Genomic DNA, 19,938 nt, shown 5'->3' with positions numbered 1-19,938 from the left:
CAAAGTAGTTCTTTGTGAGAATGAGTTAGGGACCCGCCTCGCTTTGCACAAGATGGCAGGAGGTGGCAGTGCTCACAGTATAACTTCTAGCCCAGGGGTTAGCACACTCACCTGGGATGTGGGTTCTCCAAGTTCAATTCCCACCTCTGCCTGGTGGGGAAAAGGGGGTTGACTAAGGGTTTCCCATGTTAAAGGTGAATGCTCTAACCACTGAGCCATGATGATGTGGAGGTTGCTGAAGCTGTTCTAGGGTGTATAAATAATTAGTCACTGAAGCAGGGGGACTTGAGCCTGCATCTCTCCCCTCCCAGGTGGGTGCCCTAACCACTGGGATAGAGAGTCAGTCTCATTCCCTTTGGCCCACCTCCTCCTCTGGCCAGATTTTGAAATGCACCCAATCCAGTAGGCAGCCTCTGAGCATGCCTCTTGACTGGGTCCCACATGTGAATTAGGCAGACCAATGCTGGTCATTAATGATATGGACAATGGGATGGATTGCACCCTCAGCAAGTTCACAGATGACACTAAGCTGGGGGAGGGGGAGCAGGGGAGGTAGATATGCTGGAGGGTAGGGATAGGGTCCAGAGTGACCTAGACAAATTGGAGGATTGAGCCAAAAGAAATCTGATGAGGTTCAACAAGGACAAGTGCAGTGTCCTGCACTTAGAATAGAAGAATCCCATGCACTGCTACAGGCTGGGGACCAACTGGCTAAGCAGCAGTTCTGCAGAAAGGGACCTGGGGATTATAGTGGATGAGAAGCTGCATATGAGTCAACAGTATGCCCTTGTTGCCAAGAAGGCTAACGGCATATTGGGCTGCATTAGTAGGAACATTGCCAGCAGACTGAGGAAAGTGATTATTCCCCTCTATTTGGCACTGGTAAGGCCACATCTGGAGTACTGCATCCAGTTTTGGGGCCCCCACTACAGAAAGGATGTGGGCAAATTGGAGAGAGTCCAGTAGAGGGCAACAAAAATGATTAGGGGTCTGAAGCACGATTTATGAGGAGAGGCTGATGGAACTGGGCTTATTTAGTCTGCAGAAGAGAAGAGTGAGGAGGTATTTGATAGCAGCACTTCAACTACCTGAAGGGAAGTTCCAAAGAGGATGGAGCTAGGCTGTTCTCAGTGATGGCAGATTACAGAACAAGGAGCAATGGAGTCAAGTTACAGTGGGAGAGGTCTAAGTTGGATATTAGGAAAAACTATTTCACTAGGAGAATGGTAAAGCCCTGGAATGGGTTACCTAGGGAGGTAGTGGAATCTCCTTCCTTAGAGGTTTTTAAAACCCGATTTGACAAAGCCCTGGCTGGGATGATTTAGTTGGTGTTGGTCCTGCTTTGAGCAGGGGATTGGACTAGCTGACCTCCTGAGATCTCTTCCAACCCTAATCTGCTATGATTCTATGTTTTTACATTTTGTGGATTGCTCTGAGGATTAGGCAGGAGACAGGTGTTCGGATGCTTGGAGGGAGGTACTGGTGCTCATGCCAAGAGGCAGAAACATGGACACTGAGAGAACTTTTACTCTGAAAATGTAAGCACTGAGTGAGGTTAGATGCCTACAGGGCTTGGTGGGAATTCTGTGGATCTCAATGGAGTCTAAAACTAGGACTTAGGTGTCTAAACCCCAGCCTTAGGTGCCTAAGTACCTTTGTGGATCAGGGCCAGAGAGACTAAGGCCAGAGTGTGTGGTAATTTTGAGTGTCCAACATGAGATGCCTAGGACCTGACTTTTCAGAGTGCTTAGCATTATGTAGTGCCCTGTGTGTTCAAATCATAGCTCTGTTACTGTGGACCATCAGACCTTCTGTAGTTAAGGTTTAAACCAGCTTTCTGTTTAAGGCTCAGCTTTTCTATGTTTCCTAAAAGTGGCATGGTTCCTCGAATTTCTTTGAAATTGACTTCATTTCCAGCTCTGAGTGTTCAGCTCTAGTACAAATCAGACCCCAGAGTCTCAAGATGGCTACTCAGAAAATAAGAAACAATTAGTGACCACCTGTGAAAGGCTTGATTCAAGTGATTTGCCCAGCATCATATGGGAACTCTGTAGCAAAGGCAGGGATAGAATCCAATTTCCAGGGTATCATGCAACTGCTTTAACTATGAGACTATCCTTTCTTTTCTGGCACTCCACTGTCTCATGCACTACAAACCTGCCAGCTTCTGCAAACAAATAAGGCTGGGTCCTGAAAACAACAGTCTCCTTCCCTACATAAGCCTGATTCATCCCCAGAGCAGGTCCTGCCTGTGCACTGAATGAGGCCGGGATGAAAAATACTATGTGATCATGTAATTGAAAACTGCAAACACACAAGGGGGCCTAATTAAGGCTGTCCAAGCATCCCTAATTCTGGCATTTCCTAGCTTCTGAACTAGGAGCTTGAATTTGTGACCTTAATAATGTGCTTTTAATGTGTTTTGTATGTGTAATTTTTTCATGTTTTAAACAAAGCAAATTAAAAAGCAGAAATTCCTTTATGTGGCATCAGATTGGCACCCACGTGGATCATCAGCAGAGTTGGAACCTTTACCTCCACCACACAGACCTCTGCCACTTGAGCTAATGGAGTAACTGGCAGCAGTAGTGGGTTGTCACTTTGTGTGGATGAGCAATAGAAGGGGATGAGACTCTTAGCCAATGGGTTCTATAGATATGTGCTGACAGCAGAGGAATAGCAAGACTCAAGAACCTTGGGTTTCATTCCAGGCTGTGGAATTGCCCCCAGGCTTGATCCCTTTTGGCCTGTCCCCTCCAGCATGTCTCTGTCCATGTCCTGTCTCCCTCTCACCCCATCCCATTCTCCTCATCTAATCACTCCTAATCTCCATCACTCATGCTTCTCATTCTAGTCTCTTTGTCCAACTAGTCCCAGTCCCATCTCCTGCTCCAGCTTCTTGCTCAATCAATCTCTTACCCCTCCCCATCTCAAATCATCTGCCCCTGTTCTCCATCACCACTCCCTCAGTTATGTTGTAGCTCTGCCCTGAGGAAGAGACCATAGTCTACTGATTACCTGTTCCTGAAAATCTGAAGATCAAAGGCCCAGATTGTCTACAGGAACGACTGATCTATGTACAGGGCTGGCTCTACAGTTTTCGCCACCCCAAGCAGCGTGCCAAATTGTTGCCGCAGGCGGTGGGTGCAGTCCGTGCGCCCTTAGGGCGGCATCCGTGTTTCCGCGGCTGCGGCAATTCAGTGGCAGCTTCTATGTTTAGCTGAAGCCGCCACGGACAGCTAAACATAAAAGCTGCCGCAGAATTGCCGCCACCGCGGAAACACGCCTGCTGCCCTAAGGGTACACGGACTGCCCCCACCACCTGCAGCAGCAATTCAGCAAGCTGCTTGGGGGGCAAAACAACAGGGACTGCCACCCCTTTCAAACTGCCGCCCCAAGCACCAGCTTGGAATGCTGATGCCTGGAGCTGGCCCTGCCTATGCATGGGGGGCTGGTTCTGTAGTAAAGCTGTTAGGAACTAGCAACCACAGACAAACACCTTGGTGTGATTTCAAGGAGCAATTCCTGCTGCAGCCCCTGCTGGAGTTGGGGATGATCTCCGATCAGCTTCTTAGCATGCATGTAGGTTCTTTTCTTGTTTTTAAAATGTTTTCTCTGTGATGCTTTCACCTTAAGAACAAATGTGCTTGCTTAGAAAGAGCTGAGTGGTAACATATATCTTTGACAATCACACTGTTTATAGGCTCTGGAGAGACAGCCAAGCACAAACACTGGCCTGTTCAGGCCACCTGACTTGCTGGGAATACCATAGTATAGGCAAGGAACTGTGCAGCCTGGAGAAACCCCAGTCAAGAGTGGGAGAGAGACAGGTCTCATTCAAGAGAGCTGATAGCTGAGAGCCAGAAGCCAAGAGTGGGTCCCCTGGCTGGATCACAGAGGGGAATACAGCTGTGATACCCCTATCCTGGCCCCCCTTCTCCATTCCCAGATCTCAGTCCCAGATTACTTGCCGTCCACCAGCCAGCAGTCCCAGTTTCCATCCATGCACTGGTTCCAGCTTTTGTTTTTTCTGCATTAAAGTCAAGCAGCTTCCTTCTCCATGCTGCTTTGGCCCAGCAGGGGGAGCTTTGAGAGCATTAGAGAGACGATCTCCTGGCTCTCCAGTGCCCAGCTCCATCCTGGCCTGCAGTATCAATAAGCAGCAATTACAGGGAAAGTCCTTTGTAGCCCTGCATCTTTGGGCTGGCTAATCTTCAGATAATGTAGTTGCAAAGTTCTAAGTCTCTACTGAAGCTAAAAGACAGCATTGGCACAAGAATATATGCGTATAAACTGGCCATGAACAAATTCAGGCTGGAAACTAGAAGGTTTCTAGCCATCAGAGGGGGGAGGTTCTGGAACAGCCTCCCCACAGGAGTTGTGGGGGCAAACAACTGAATTAGTTTTAAGAGAGAGCTGGACAAATTTATGAGTGGGATTGTTTAACCCCATTGCTTGTGATGGTGGGGGCAGGACTCAGCAGCCTTGGGGTCCCTTCCAGTTTATGTCCCTCAAGCTCATGCTTCAGGGCTTTAGCCAGTTGTCTGCAGGGGTCAGGAAGTGTGTCCCCCCCAATGTATTTGGTTTGTATGTTTTTGTCTCTTTCCTCTGAAGCATCAGAGATGGTTATAGCTGGAGATGGGACTCTGGATGGGGTGGTCCAGGGCTCTGAGGTGGCACCGAGTATTCTCTCTCTCAGGTGCTTGGCTGGCTGCTTCTTGCTCACATGTTCAGGGTCTAACTGATCCCCATATGTGGGGGTCAGGAAGGAATTTCACCCAGGTCAGACTGGCAGTGTTTCACCTTCCACTGCAGCATGGAGTCCTGGTCACTGGCTAGGACATTCTGCATATCTCTCCAGTAATCTTTTCCCTGCCATTGCAGGGGCCTCAGGTCCTGGTGCACCTCGGTTCCTCCTGTTCTCTGCATGTGGCACATCATAGCCTAGCCTCCTATCTGCTGTAACACTTTGGTCTCATGTAGGTTGTTGGGTTTAGTGTGCAGGTTTTGGTGGTCTGTGCTACATAGGCAGGGGCAGCCCATCACAGCATCCAGATGAAGGAATTTTACTTGGAGAGGAGGTTAGCTTACATCCGCATGGAAGCAGTTTGGAACATCAAGATGAATTTTAACATGGCAAAAAAGACATCTGCTTCTGTTGCCCCTTTTGGCCTGCCTAGTTAGGCGGTATTTGGGGCCTCGGGGGGCTCTTTCCGTTAGGAGGAGAAATCATTGACACGAGCCTGGTGGTTCTTTGGTGCAATCCTGTTTATGTACAAAGTGTGTCTGCCAAGCCCTGATTCCCTGAACATTCCCTGATATATTTCCACAATAGCCTGTTCAGCTCCTTCCCTCTTTGCAACTAGTAAATGGTGAGGGGCTGTTTAATAGGCTGTTCTTCCCCAGTATCAGTCTTGTGCTGGACCAGTGCAGTATAATTTATATCTTTGGTGGATAGAGATAACAACCACTGATTCCTAACCAGAAATTTGTAGACTGTCCTGCTTGCATTTAAGTATACAGCTTTGTGCTGAAACAACTCCAATAGAAACTCTGGGAGTCACTATCACCCCTTTTTCCCTTGTACTTTTCTTCTTCTGTACCAGCATTTACTAATTCCATGAGTTCACATTTTGCAACCATGTTCCTTTTTCTTTATAATTTGCTGTTTGTCAGAACTATTCAGCAAATTAACAGGGATCCATTCTTGCTTCAGATCCACCAGAACTTTAGCAGGTAAAATTCCCTCAAGTTTTGTGTCTCAAAGCATGTCTTGCCCATCTTCCCTTTGCTTGAAAGCTACAATAGTGCAGAGCTGTTATTATGGTTTCTGCCGCTGGGGGTTGGACAACTGGTGTATTGCAAACCAATTGCCTACAAACCATTTATTTTACCTCGGCTTTGTTTTTAAAGAGAATTTCTTCAGAGTAAATTTGTAAAATGTCTTTCCTGTCATTGACTCCATAGTGATTAGTCATAAAGAAATACAAGTCAATCATTAGCTCATTCAGTATCTTGGCTAGTCAGACTTCTTGCTTGAATTCCAGAGGTCCAATTTGCAAACCGAATTTCTCCCCAGTCACAGTCTCCTTTTCAGACCAGTTAGGTGGTTCAGTTTGGGATCCCCTATTCCTTAGCATAATTAGCAAGTTTGGGCTAACAACTTATGTTTGAGCCAGTGTCCACTATGCCTGCACATTTCACAGCTCCTATTATATACCCCATAGCCAAAGTCCCATCATTGTTCAACTACGCAGATCTAGACAAAAAATTGCAGGGCTGAGCCATGTACCTTCACCAAGCTTTGCCCCTTCAGCTTGGCACACACACACCCCGCCCTCCCCCGGGTTTACTGAACTGGGAGAGGTGCTTTCACTAGGCACTTTGATGCACATTCCTGGCCAGTCTTAAATTTATAATGATAATTTTTGTGGCCACTTTTGTCACAGTACCAGCATTTAGCTGAACTGTCTCTCTTAATTTTTGCATTATTGCCAATTGCCCTTGTTTCACAAACTGAATTTAACAATTTTTCCAATTCTTCAAAAATGTCATGAACCATCTTAGAAACTCCCTTTTTCTATCACACATCTTAGAGCTGTGCTTACAGGGCTCATGGCAATCCGCTTCCATCATCTGGTGTGCTGCTACAAGGAAAGATTCAAGCTTTGTGGCAAATTCCACAGTATCTTTGACTGTCCTTGGCCTCCTTTCACTGATCTTGATCTGTAGATCCCAGTCCCAGCTGAGCATCCATAAATTGGTCCATTGCTAATTTATCCTGGAAATTGTCATTGGTATTTGGATATGCCAGGAATGTAAATCTCCAAGGCCTTCTGCCAGTTCAGGTGGGGACTCTTTTCTCCTCTCTTCAGAGCTCTTATCTATGCCTTGGCAAGCTTAGATTGATGATTGGCTCTTAATCACCTTTCAAGAGCTTGTCACCAAAGCCAGATAGGGATGGTTGGGTGCCTTAACTGTGTATTTCCATACCTGAACATGTTTGTATTTCTATAAAGCTTAACTCTGAATCTGATGGGATTGTAATGCTTATTTCTAAGATAATTACAATTTCCTGGTAATGTATTTTTACCCTAATTCACTGATACACATACTCAATATTAACTCTGTCTTAACTTAGTTTCTGTCTGGGAATTCCCTTGTTAGTAATTAAAATTTTTATCCATAAACAGTAATCATAAACCCCCAAAGTATGACACCCTGGGATGTTTCTAAGGATTTGAAGATATATAGCTTAAACTGTTAAAAAATTGTTTATTTTGACTTTTAGGAACAGATTTGTCAGTGCCTTTGAGCTGATTTATGCCGCTCTGGAGTAGCACAAAGTGGCTGGAGAACAACGACCAGTTAAACAGGGGTTACAGCTAATTGAGTAACTGATTTTTTGGCTCTGTGCTCAGTTCTGAAAGAATCCAAAATAAATTCAGGATGTGTCAAACTGAAACTTTTTGGAATTTTCACCAAATCAAAAAGTCAGAAGAATTTTGTTTCAGTTGGAAAAAGAACAGGAGTACTTGTGGCACCTTAGAGACTAACAAATTTATTTCAGCATGAGCTTTCGTGAGCTCATGCTGAAATAAATTTGTTAGTCTCTAAGGTGCCACAAATACTCCTGTTCTTTTTGCGGATACAGACTAACATGGCTGCTACTCTGAAAAATGTTTCATTTGGGACACTTTTAAACAAGTATGAAGGAGGTGAAGGGCTAGATTCCCAAAGTGGTGGTGGTGCCACTGCCCCCTTCCAGCATTTATCCCAGTGATTAGAGGACTCACCTGGGAGACTCAGATTAGAATCCCTGCTCTGGAGCAAGCATTTGAGTGTAGATCGCCCACCTCAGTACCCTAACCACCAGGCTGGCAGGAATTCTGCAGTTGGTCTTTCTCGGGGCTGGTCTACACTAGGGGGGAAATCGATCTAAGATATGCAACTTCAGCTACGTGACTAGTGTAGCTGAAGTTGAAGTATCTTAGATCAAGTTACCTACTGTCCTCACGGTGCGGGATCAATATCTGCGGCTCCCCCTGTCGACTCCGCTACCGCCGTTCGCGTTGGTGGAGTTCTGAAGTTGACAGGAGCTCGTTCGGGGATCGATATATCGTGTCTAGATGAGACGTGATATATCAGTCCCCGAGAAATCGATTGCTACCCGCCAATACGGCCGGTAGTGAAGATGTACCCTAGGTTTCTCCTGTTGAAATTGTTCTACTTTGTATAAAATACTTGAATAGTCATTGGGCCAAAAAACAAAGGTGAGAATGACTATACTCTGGGGTTTGGTGCACACGCAGGGAATGTGGGAGGCTGAAGCTCAAGCCTTTGCTCCAAAGCAGGGTTTCAGCCTGGGGTCTCCCACTAGAGAGTGGTATCCACTGGTCTGCAGGTTAAAAAGGGGGTGGGGAGCACCTCAATTTTGTGAATGGCTCCTATATCCTCTTGTGAATCTTTCCCCCCAGAATCAAGATGTTTAGTTTGGGGAATGTTCATTATGACATTTCCAAAAATTTCTCGTTTTGGTTTTGCCCAAGACAATTTGCCAAAATTGACAAAACGTTTCAGTCGACCCAAAACAGAATTTTTTGACCAAAATGGTTTGAGCTGAAAACTTGTCCAGCCCTCAGAGACAAGTAGAGAACAGGGAGAACATGCACCCTAGTGTCTCTCCTCCTGTCTTCCACAGACCCCAGACCACCCTCAATTCCCATCTCCCTCCATTCCCCAACACACACACACACCTCCCCCTTGTCTTCTCTATCGAGTAGATCTAGTGCAATCAGTAGTTTTTGAAAAGAAACATTTAAGAATATGGATCATTTTTCATAGCTGAAAGCTTATCCTCTCCCCGAGGGCACCTCCATTATCTTCCTGACTGGGTTTAGGAGACTCTGATGGGCACTCTTGTCGCACAGTGCCCTGGATATAGACACTGATATCTATTAGCATTCAGTCCATCCCTGGTTCCCAGGCTGGCATTACCTTGTGGGCTTATTGGCCCTAGGTAGTGACATTTTCTCTCTCACAACAGTGGCTTGATGGGAGATCCCAGATGGTCTAGCTGGGGGATGTGTTGGAATTGTCATTCCCTGCTCTCAGTACTGCGTTCTTCATCCTGCTGCACAGAGTGCGTCACTGCCATGGGGAAGCAGTGATTTTTTGGGATTCCCTGGGGTACAATGGCAACTAACCAGTTTTCCCATTCATCTGCTCCCCTGCATGGGCTAGCTTCCCAGTGGTCCTGGTGTCCTCAGCTGAGGCTTTTTTGTCTTGCCAGTCTGCCATGCTACTGAGCAGCACTCCCTTTACTGAGTGGATTCTGAGAGGGTCTGGTTCAAGGCGCTTCCCCCTGAGCCAGGTCTCATTATAGACTAGGGAATATCCCAAATACTGCCTGATTTCAGCGCCAAAGCCATCCCTCCATAGCCCTGTCATTAGTGCATGTAAGCACTGGCTGTGTCTTTCTTCAGAGCTGGTCCAGGGCCATTCCTCAGAACTCCAGCCCCAAGACTCTCCAGCAGTTGATCAAGGAAGACACCATCTATCACCAAGAATCAGTGTTAGCTCAATTCAGTGTGTAAAATGCATGCTGCCCCCAGGGGTTCCCTACTCTTTGCCTAGCTAGCATGGACAAGCCACAGTGAGTCTGTCCTGGCCTGTGAGTGTCTTGCCCGGGCTGTGGGTGGCCTGTGAGCACTGGTCAGCTGCTACATTTCAGTTGGGAGAAAAGTCATGGGGTTGGGAGCAAGCCAGGTCAGAACACCAGGAAGTCAGGTCAGGCACCAAGGTGCAGGCACCAGACAGGTAGTGGGGTTAGGGTCAAGCTGTGTCAGGATTCCAGGAAGTTGAGGTGCGGTGCTAGGCTATAGACAGCAATCGAATAGCAAAGTTGAGAACAAACCAGGGTCAGAAGCCAGCATCTAGGTCTGTAGTAAGAAAGGTGTGGAGCAGAGAGAGGCAGGCACTCTGCATTGTTGATCAGACATTTCCCCAGACTAGTTTCCTGGTTTATTCATAGTTTCATAGACTCTAGGACTGGAAGGGACCTCGAGAGGTCATCGAGTCCAGTCCCCTCCCCTCATGGCAGGACCAAATACTGTCTAGACCATCCCTGATAGACATTTATCTAACCTACTCTTAAATATCTCCAGAGCTGGGGATTCCACAACCTCCCTAGGCAATTTATTCCAGTGTTTAACCACCCTGACAGTTAGGAACTTTTCCCTAATGTCCAACCTAAAACTCCCTTGCTGCAGTGTAAGCCCATTGCTTCTTGTTCTATCCTTAGAGGCTAAGGTGAACAAATTTTCTCCCTCCTCCTGATGACACCCTTTTAGATACCTGAAAACTGCTATCATGTCCCCTCTCAGTCTTCTCTTTTCCAAACTAAACAAACCCAATTCTTTCAGCCTTCCTTCATAGGTCATGTTCTCTAGACCTTTAATCTTTCTTGTTGCTCTTCTCTGGACCCTCTCCAATTTCTCCACATCTTTCTCGAAATGCAGTGCCCAGAATTGGACACAATACTCCAGCTGAGGCCTAACCAGCACAGAATAGAGTGGAAGAATGATTTCCCGTGTCTTGCTCACAACACACCTGTTAATGCATCCCAGAATCACATTTGCTTTTTTTGCAACAGTATCACACTGTTGACTCATATTTAGCTTGTGGTCCACTATAACCCCTAGATCCCTTTCTGCCGTACTCCTTCCTAGACAGTCTCTTCCCATTCTGTATATGTGAAACTGATTTTTCCTTCCTAAGTGGAGCACTTTGCATTTGTCTTTGTTAAACTTCATCCTGTTTACCTCAGACCATTTCTCCAATTTGTCCAGATCATTTTGAATTATGACCCTGTCCTCCAAAGCAGTTGCAATCTCTCCCAGTTTGGTATCATCTGCAAACTTAATAAGTGTACTTTCTATGCCAATATCTAAGTCGTTGATGAAGATACTGAACAGAGCTGGTCCCAAAACAGAGCCCTGAGGAACCCCACTTGTTATATCTTTCCAGCAGGATTGGGAGCCATTAATAACTACTCTCTGAGTACGGTTATCCAGCCACTTATGCACCCACCTTATAGTAGCCCCAGCTAGATTGTATTTGCCTAGTTTATCTATAAGAATATCATGCAAGACCGTATCAAATGCCTTACTAAAGTCTAGGTATATCACATCCACCGCTTCTCCCTTATCCACAAGGCTCGTTATCCTATCAAAGAAAGCTATCAGGTTGGTTTGACACGATTTGTTCTTTAAATACTAGCCTCAGCCAATCAGTAGGCTGTGGGGGGCTGCCACTCAGGCCCTGATGGGCAGTACTACCTGCTGAGCCGAGCTTCACAGGGTCCTCTAACAAAAGGCTAGGCTGAGCTTCCACTGGCAATGCAGAACTGTCAGTAGTCCCCTACCCCTATGATCCTGGGTTCTAGCTCCTATGGGGAGAGCCCTTTTGAGACATCCCAAGCCCCTTTCTAAAACGGGATGGACATACTGTTGCCCAGCACACACTCTCCACCAGGCCTATTCTAAAGCCAGGGTAAGGTACAGACTCTTGTGGTGGAATTAGACCTTTGTCAATGAAAGGCCTGTGTTTAAAACATTACATCATCAGAACAACAGCTCACTGTTTGTCCATAGCCTGAGGGCACAATACTGTTTCGGAACTATCAGTAGTTGCCACAGACCTCAAGCTTCTGCTAACTTGCTCTCCAATGGCTGAATGTTTCAGTACATCACATCTCAATTTTTAATTCCCAGGGACAAATTAAAACGGGACTTTTGGAATCTGGGCCCTTCAGCACAGTCCAGTGGGACACAGAACACCTGGATCATTGTGCCACTGACTTACAGTGGGACCTGAGGCATGTTACTTCCCTTCTCTGTGTCTCGTTTCTCCATCAGTGAAATGGGGCTCAGGAGACTTTGTAAAGCATCTGGAGAACGTTGCACAAAAGGTCAGGAATATGTCAGTGCTCGTCGAATCCCCAAGAAAATTGTTGCTGACCTACTGCTTGTGTAGCACCAAGGCCCTAGAGTGGTGGGGAAAAGAGAAGGAGGAAAGACCCCCATCAGGCCATGTCATTGCATCCCATGGATGAGTGTCTGCTGGCGGGGAAAGATCTGCACTGCCTGGTGCAGAGGGCAAATGCAAGCTGCATTTGCATACATGCCTGCTTCTCTCTACCCTCCCTTTCATGGGAGGTGGATCTTGGGCAGTGATTCTGGCTATTCACAACAGGGCCTCCTGTTGGATTGAGGACCCAGGAGCAGCTGTGTTATAGCAGAACGGAGATACAGCAAATGGCTGGTCTGAGAGGGCAGGAAATGGGAGAAGGAGGGTATGACGCTGCACCCCATATTCTTCGTTCCAATATTATTATGGTATGATTATGGCATAATTATGATGCCAAGATGGGACATGTAAGGTGTCATTGTAAAAGTTAGGATTTGCTGAATATGATTATCTTATTTGTATGCATGTTTCATTTTTGTATCTGAAGTTATGAATATTGAATATGTATCTGTATTTCAAATGTAGTCACACCTGGGTGACACTCACTAAGCAAAAGTGATAGATAGTCAGTTTACTCAAGGTAAAGAGCCATTGGGAAAAACAATAGGCCTTAGAAGAAGCTTATCCCTCATCTGGGGAGCCTTCCTGAGACAGCCTGTAAGTAATGGCTGCTATTACTCAGTAAGGTATATGGTACCCTTCTGCCAGGTGGAGCCAGCAGCAACAAGGGTCGGGTTCAGTGTTAGGGGTTCATTTTCAACAATACAACACAAAACCGACTCGAGCCCCCACCCAGTGACCTGGGATAATTACATACCACCCCCGTGTGCCTCTAAGAGACAATACTTCCGCTTTCGCAAGGACAGAGTCTGAGTGTAGCAAAAACTTTTAATAAAAGGAAGGAAGTAACTCAGCATTAATTTGGGAAAACACCACAACTAGGGTTCATAAACATAAACCATGAGCAAAAGACCCACCCCCAAGTAAGTTGGGTGGTGTCCTTTTCCCTCAGGTTCTTAAGTCCAGCAACCCAAAAGTCCCTTTAATGTATCCATCCCTTCTCTGCACCCCACTCACAGTTGCTGTCCCTGGCCAGTGCAGCCCCAGAGTTCAGAGGTCCATCCGCAGAGTTCACCTCCCAGCCTGGGTGGAAGTGGGGGTAAGGTGGCACCTTACACGCTCTGCTGCTTGGGCACTCACTCTTCATGCCGTGGGCCAATTGCCGCACCTCTCTGAGGGGCTCTGCTCTGGCCTTCTCCACCAGCCAGCCTGCTGGCTACGCCTCTCCACCAGCCGCCTGACTGGTCACTCACCAAGATATCTTCAAGGCAGGGCCAGCTCCAGGGCTTTTGCTGCCCCAAGCAGCCAAAAAAAAAAAAAGCCGCAATCACGATCTGCGACAATTCAGTGGCAGGTCCTTCGCTCCGAGCGGGAGTGAGGGACCCGCCGCTGAATACCTGAAAGTGCCGCCCCGCTCCGGAGTGGCCGCCTCAAGCACCTGCTTGATAAGCTGGTGCCTGGAGCTGGCCCTGCTTCAGGGTCCACCACTTAACACAGTTCTCAGTGATTTCAGCTATTAGTGGGAGAGTCTCACTGCTGGTGCACACTGGGCAGACTCTTGCAATAGAGACACTGTCCCAAAGTGGGTCTAATACCTAAATATCAGTGATTTCAGCTCTACAGAGTTTAACAAGACTCACATAAGTTCTTTTATTATACCATGGAGAGAGAAGAGGTCAGATAGTGTCTAGGACCCTTAAACAGGGCCCATACCATCAGGTACAAGTACCTATCTCCACCCTCTCTCAACTCATTGGGCTTTGGAACCCATGTCCCCTGCCTAGCAAGTGGCGTTCAGTTGAGGGTGAATCCCTCCATCGGGGTATGCCAGGTACAATTCTGCTGCCCTTGGTTCATACAACAAGGAGAACAACCCTTTATTACTCCTGCCCTAACTCTAACCCTAAAACTATATAAGGCAGGGAATGACATCATTTGTTGTTCTTCACTCCCCACAGAAGAGGAGTCCTAGAAACACATGAGGAACAAAGATTGAACTGGGGGAAGGTTAAAGGGATTTCTAGCCTGTGTATGGAAACCTGGGAAACCCAACCTGTAAAGCAAATGCAGTTTGTGCCTTGAGAATAAGCAAGCCTGCTTGTATCATCAGCCAGGGTGAGAATTTGCTAATTCATACCCTATCTTTCTGTTATCTTAGGCTTAGTTTGCATTTTTGTTTATTTACTAGGTAATCTGCTTTAATCTGTTTGCTATCACTTATGATCACTTTAAATCTATCTTTTTGCAGTTAATAAACTTTTCTTATGTTTTTGCTTTATCTAAATCAGTGTGTTTGAATGAAGTGCTTGGAAATCTTAGCTTAAGGGGCAAAGGCTGTTGCATTTCCTCTCCACATTGAGGGAGTGGTGAACTCTATGAGCTTATGCTGTACAGTTCCCTGTGCAGCGCAAGACAGTCTAATTTTGGGTTTATGTTCCAGAGGCAGGGAGGTGCATGCCTGGGAAGCTGAGGTTATCTTGGCTGTAGCCTCTCCCTTGTGGTGCACGCAGTGGCTGGCCAGAGCCTGCATGTAACTGCAGCTGGGTGCATCCTTGCCTGTGTGGATGCTGGTGGGAGTGCAGGACCAGGAGCGGGTCTGCAGCTTGTCATAGCAGCACAGTGTGAGAGGGAGCCCAGGTTGGTGATTCAGAGGACTCAGTAGTACCCCAGTTCCAAGTGTCATCTGGGGGGGGGAACCCGTCACAGAGGGATAAGTGCAGGGAGTGTGAGGGGGAGGGCAAGGAGAGGCAAAAGAAGGGAGAAAGGGGTCTCTGGGGGAGGGGGAAACGAGACTGAGGCAATTAAAGTGTGAGTGTGAAGCTGCTGCCAGGATGGGGAAGGAGAATAAGCTACTGGGGAGATTCCTGCGGTTTAAGTGCCTCTTCAGTGTTTTATTGACTGATGCTCAAGGGTGAATATGAAACATGATCAATGCTGCCTTTCTTCCCCAAAGTCTGAGAGTCTCGCCGTCATCCAGTAGGGGCCAGCAGTCCTGCCGTCATCCAGCAGGGGTGCCAGCTGCATGGACTAGAGGAAAGGAGACTCTTTGGGCTAGGGAGTGTTTTGGTTTCGTCCAGAACAGAGGGCCAATATTTGCAAACTCAGGTGCTTAAAATTAGGCACCTCATAGACTCATAGACTCATAGACTCTAGGACTGGAAGGGACCTCGAGAGGCCATCGAGTCCAGTCCCCTGCCCTCATGGCAGGACCAAATACTGTCTAGACCATCCCTGATAGACATTTATCTAACCTACTCTTAAATATCTCCAGAGATGGAGATTCCACAACTTCCCTAGGCAATCTATTCCAGTGTTTAACTACCCTGACAGTTAGGAACTTTTTCCTAATGTCCAACCTAAATCTCCCTTGCTGCAGTTTAAGCCCATTGCTTCTTGTTCTATCATTGGAGGCTAAGGTGAACAAGTTTTCTCCCTCCTCCTGATGACACCCTTTTAGATACCTGAAAACTGCTATCATGTCCCCTCTCAGTCTTCTCTTTTCCAAACTAAACAAACCCAATTCCTTCAGCCTTCCTTCATAGGTCATGTTCTCAAGACCTTTAATCATTCTTGTTGCTCTTCTCTGGACCCTCTCCAATTTCTCCACATCTTTCTTGAAATGCGGTGCCCAGAACTGGACACAATACTCCAGTTGGGGCCTAACCAGCGCAGAGTAAAGCGGAAGAATGACTTCTCGTGTCTTGTTTACAACACACCTGTTAATGCATCCCAGAATCACGTTTGCTTTTTTTGCAACAGTATCACACTGTTGACTCATATTAAGCTTGTGGTCCACTATGACCCCTAGATCTCTTTCTGCCATACTCCTTCCTAGACAGTCTCCTCCCACTCTGTATGTGTGAAACTGATTGTTCCTTCCTAAGTGGAGCACTTTGCATTTATCTTTATTGAACTTCATCCTGTTTACCTCAGACCATTTCTCCAACTTGTCCAGATCATTTTGAATTTTGACCCTGTCCTCCAAAGCAGTTGCAATCCCTCCCAGTTTGGTATCATCTGCAAACTTAATAAGCGTACTTTCTATGCCAACATCTAAATCGTTGATGAAGATATTGAACAGAACCGGTCCCAAAACAGAACCCTGTGGAACCCCACTTGTTATACCTTTCCAGCAGGATTGGGAGCCATTAACAACTACTCTCTGAGTACGGTTATCCAGCCAGTTATGCACCCACCTTATAGTAGCCCCATCTAAATTGTACTTTCCTAGCTTATCTATAAGAATATCATGCGAGACTGTATCAAATGCCTTACTGAAGTCTAGATATATCACATCCACCGCTTCTCCCTTATCCACAAGGCTCGTTATCCTATCAAAGAATGTTATCAGATTAGTTTGACATGATTTATAAAAATAAATCATGTCAAACTAAATAAAACCTAAATAAAAATAGCAAGACTTTCAGATGTGCCAGGTACCCACCTTTCCCCTTTCCCCACTGGGAGCTGCAGATGTGCAGGACATGTGGCTTTCAGCTTAGCACCTTGCTCTGAGTTAGAGACCCAGCTCCAGGTACCCAGGGCTGACAGCTTTGATCTCGGTGTCTGAGTACAGATTTTTAGCAAGGGTATATCTTACTGCTCAAGGGCAGAGTGCCAAATCAGTTATGCTGCAGAGTCTCAGAGTCAGCCTGCACTGTGTGCTCAATTCCAACCCAGGCATGCACAGGACAATCCTGAGTGCAGCCTACACCTAGGCAAAGGCCACCTGCCAAGGAAGTGTCTGGGCACACAGTACAGGGTTCTCTTCATAAATTAACCCCTTTCTGGGCTACACTACAACACTACATAGCTGATGTAACCAGCATTCTCTAACAGCTCCGTGAAGGGGGGTAGTTAGCTCTATCCCCATGTTACATTTGGGAAAATGGGGAGAACAGCGGACCTGTCCAAGATTGTACAGCAGGTGATGGTGGAGCCAGGAGCAGAACTCAGGTCTCTTGACAGTGTGGGCTAGCCACAAGAGATGCTGCCAGTTCCCAGCATGCTACTGCCTCCAGGTTTGCCTGCTGTTGTTGGTAGTGCAACTAGAAGGTAAGACAAGGGGCAAAGGCTGTGCCTGTGCATAATTAAATGCTGAGATTAGGAAAGTTGTTAGCTGTGCTGGTCCCAGGATATTAGCGAGACAGGGTAGGGGAGGTAATATCATTTATTGGACCAACTTCTGGTGGTGCAAGGGACAAGCTTTCAAGCCACACAGAGCTCTTCAGATACCTGTCTCGCTAAGATTAGGAGAGTGAAATGATGCTTTCCCCCACTCCAGTAGCATCACACTAGCATGGGGGAGCAGCAGTGAATTCTCCCAGGCATTGGTTGGCCTGGAAGATGAGAGGGAGGGACATTGGGAAACTCAGTTCTTAATGGTGAGAGTGCTTTTATGCAATGGCCTTGAGAAAAAGGGCACTCAAAGGGGTGCCTATTGGAGAGCAAAGAGCAGTTGGTGGCTGATGAGCCAGACAATTCTACTTGGACAGAAGAGAAGCTAGTTGAGAATTGTTTGTCCATGTGGAGATCTGACTGCAATCAGTGAGACTCAGCTCCTCTGTGCTGAACAGGCTGGGAGAGGCACAGATAGTGAGGAACTAACTGGTGCGGGTCCATTCTTCCCCTCTTCTCTCACTAAAGGATAAATTGGGGGAGCCAGGAATCAGGTTCCTAGGGTCTGTCTCCAGTCACTGGGTGACTGTTTAGCCACATGACTTCTCTGTCCCCGGCTTACCCCTTTATAAAACAAGTATCCTGGAGAAGTCCCCACCTCCTACTCTATCGATTCTGGGTGCAGTGAGGCAGGTCCCAAACTCATTCCCACAAGTTACAACCATGGGTATGTCTACAGTGCAATGTAAGTCTGGGCTGAGACTCAGGATCAAGCCCTAACTCTCCTGTCTGCACACAAATCACTTGGGCTCAACTGTAGGGTCCTAGGACTTCACTGAGATGGAGGGGCCAAGTCCAGTCCAGCCAGGACCCAGGATCAAGCTCTACCATTTCACCATCCAGACACAATCATGCTGGACTCAGACCCTAGGAGTCTGCCAATTGTATCCCACAAGCCCATGGGCTGGTGCTCTTTGTCCACTCTATCCCATGAGCAGCCAATTAATTCCCAGGAAATGTAGGCAACCTGCTCTGTTCAAGTATCCTTCCATTTTATTCTGACTGCTGAGCTGCACACAATGAACCTTTTCCTGCGTTTGCAATGGCTACCCATCACAAAAGTCCTTCGCCAAGTGCTCTGCTTCCTGGTCGCAGGAGCACAGCCAGATTAGAGTACCAGGAATGACTATGACTGCCAGCAAATAGCGAAGAAGATGGCAGAGTTGGAAATTCACCAGACTGGTAAATGGAGTCAGTAGCAGGCACTGGATGAAGCCACTCAAGTGATGCTGGTGATGAAACCAGTCCCCAAGGAGGCTTTGCTGCAGGAGCAGCTGCAGCACATCCCGAGACTGTACTTGAAGAAGCTTTCTGATGGCCCCCCTGAGGAGCAGCCCACCACGGAAATGGCAGCAGAAATGGAAGAGTCATAAGTTGCTCCAGAGCCAGGTAAGTTTCTGGCTCCATTTTTGCATTTATTAATGTAGCTATGAGAAGGATTTCCATTTTACGAACCAATGCAAAAGTTATTACAAACCCTGGATAGCAGCAGTTATCCACTAGTAGCGGATTGCATGCCAGTGCCTTGATGTCCCCCGCCTCTCCACAACATGGAGTTTGGGAAGCGCAAACAGTGACACAGGCATCTAAAAGTGAAGTTTTACTAAAAAAATGCAAATTTTTGCTAGGACATGCTGGTTTGTTAAAAACAAGAACTTTACATTGCCAACCCAATGGTGTAACAAGCTGCTTGCAAACCAGTGAATGGTGGTGATGGGAGGATGAAATGTAGTCCATGTACAACCGTAGTCCATTTCAGTTCAGTGTCATCCATGTGGTCCATGGGAGACAAAATCATGTGTCCAAATAGGCCTGGGGTTTAATGCAGCCCTGAAATGTGTCAGGAGGAGGCAGGGGGATGCGTGTGGAGTTTGTTGTGTTTGCAGGCAGTCTGTATTGGAAGTTGTGGGAAGGCACCAATTCATGTGGATGCTAGTGTGTCTTCATGCTGATTCCAGGGGCTGCTAACAGCGACCAGGGGCTGCTAACAGGGAGTTTCGCAAGGGAGTTCTCCAGGTGAAGGAGGAGAAAATACGGCATCTGTGGGGTAAGTGACTGTCTGTAGTGTGTGTTTGTTTGTGTTTGGGGGTTACTTGCTGTGTGCTGAGCTTGTGTTTGTCAGTCTGTTTGTTTGGTTGTTTGTTTGAAGGACCGTGTGCTGTGGCTGGCAGTTGGAGGCTGTGAGCTTCAAAGGAAGGTTTGAAAGCTAGAAGCCTCTGGTAATTTGCTGAACCTTAATCAGTGAGCAGGGCATTCACACGGGCCAGGGCTTTATAAAGCCACGCACAAGCGACCAGGGGCTGCTAACAGAGAGTTTTGCAAGGGAGTTTGGAAGGGGAGTGGGAAGGGAGCGGGGGTCCCTTGTCAGTTCTATCTGTGCCCCTTCAGTCCCCTTAAAACCTATAGACCAAACTACATTCAAAACTTCGTGCTTTAAACAACCCTTCCATTAACTAGGAGACAATGCAGGCAGAAGCCCAGCTGCAGAGTAGGGCCTATCCAGTTTATTGCACTGAGTGTAGCATGTATGATTACCTGCCCTGTGGGCGGGTGGCGTATGTGTGCAGTCTGTGCAAGGAGCTCCTGGCCCTTAGAGACCATGTACAGATGTTGGAGGCCAGGGTGGCGGAACTGGAGGAACTGAGAGGCAGAGAGGTATGTTGATGAGGC

The sequence above is a fragment of the Gopherus flavomarginatus genome, chromosome 11, assembly GCF_025201925.1.
Source record: "Gopherus flavomarginatus isolate rGopFla2 chromosome 11, rGopFla2.mat.asm, whole genome shotgun sequence".
Lineage (NCBI taxonomy): Eukaryota > Metazoa > Chordata > Testudines > Testudinidae > Gopherus > Gopherus flavomarginatus.
The sequence above is the reverse complement of the archived record's forward strand: the minus strand, read 5'-3'. Positions refer to the sequence as shown.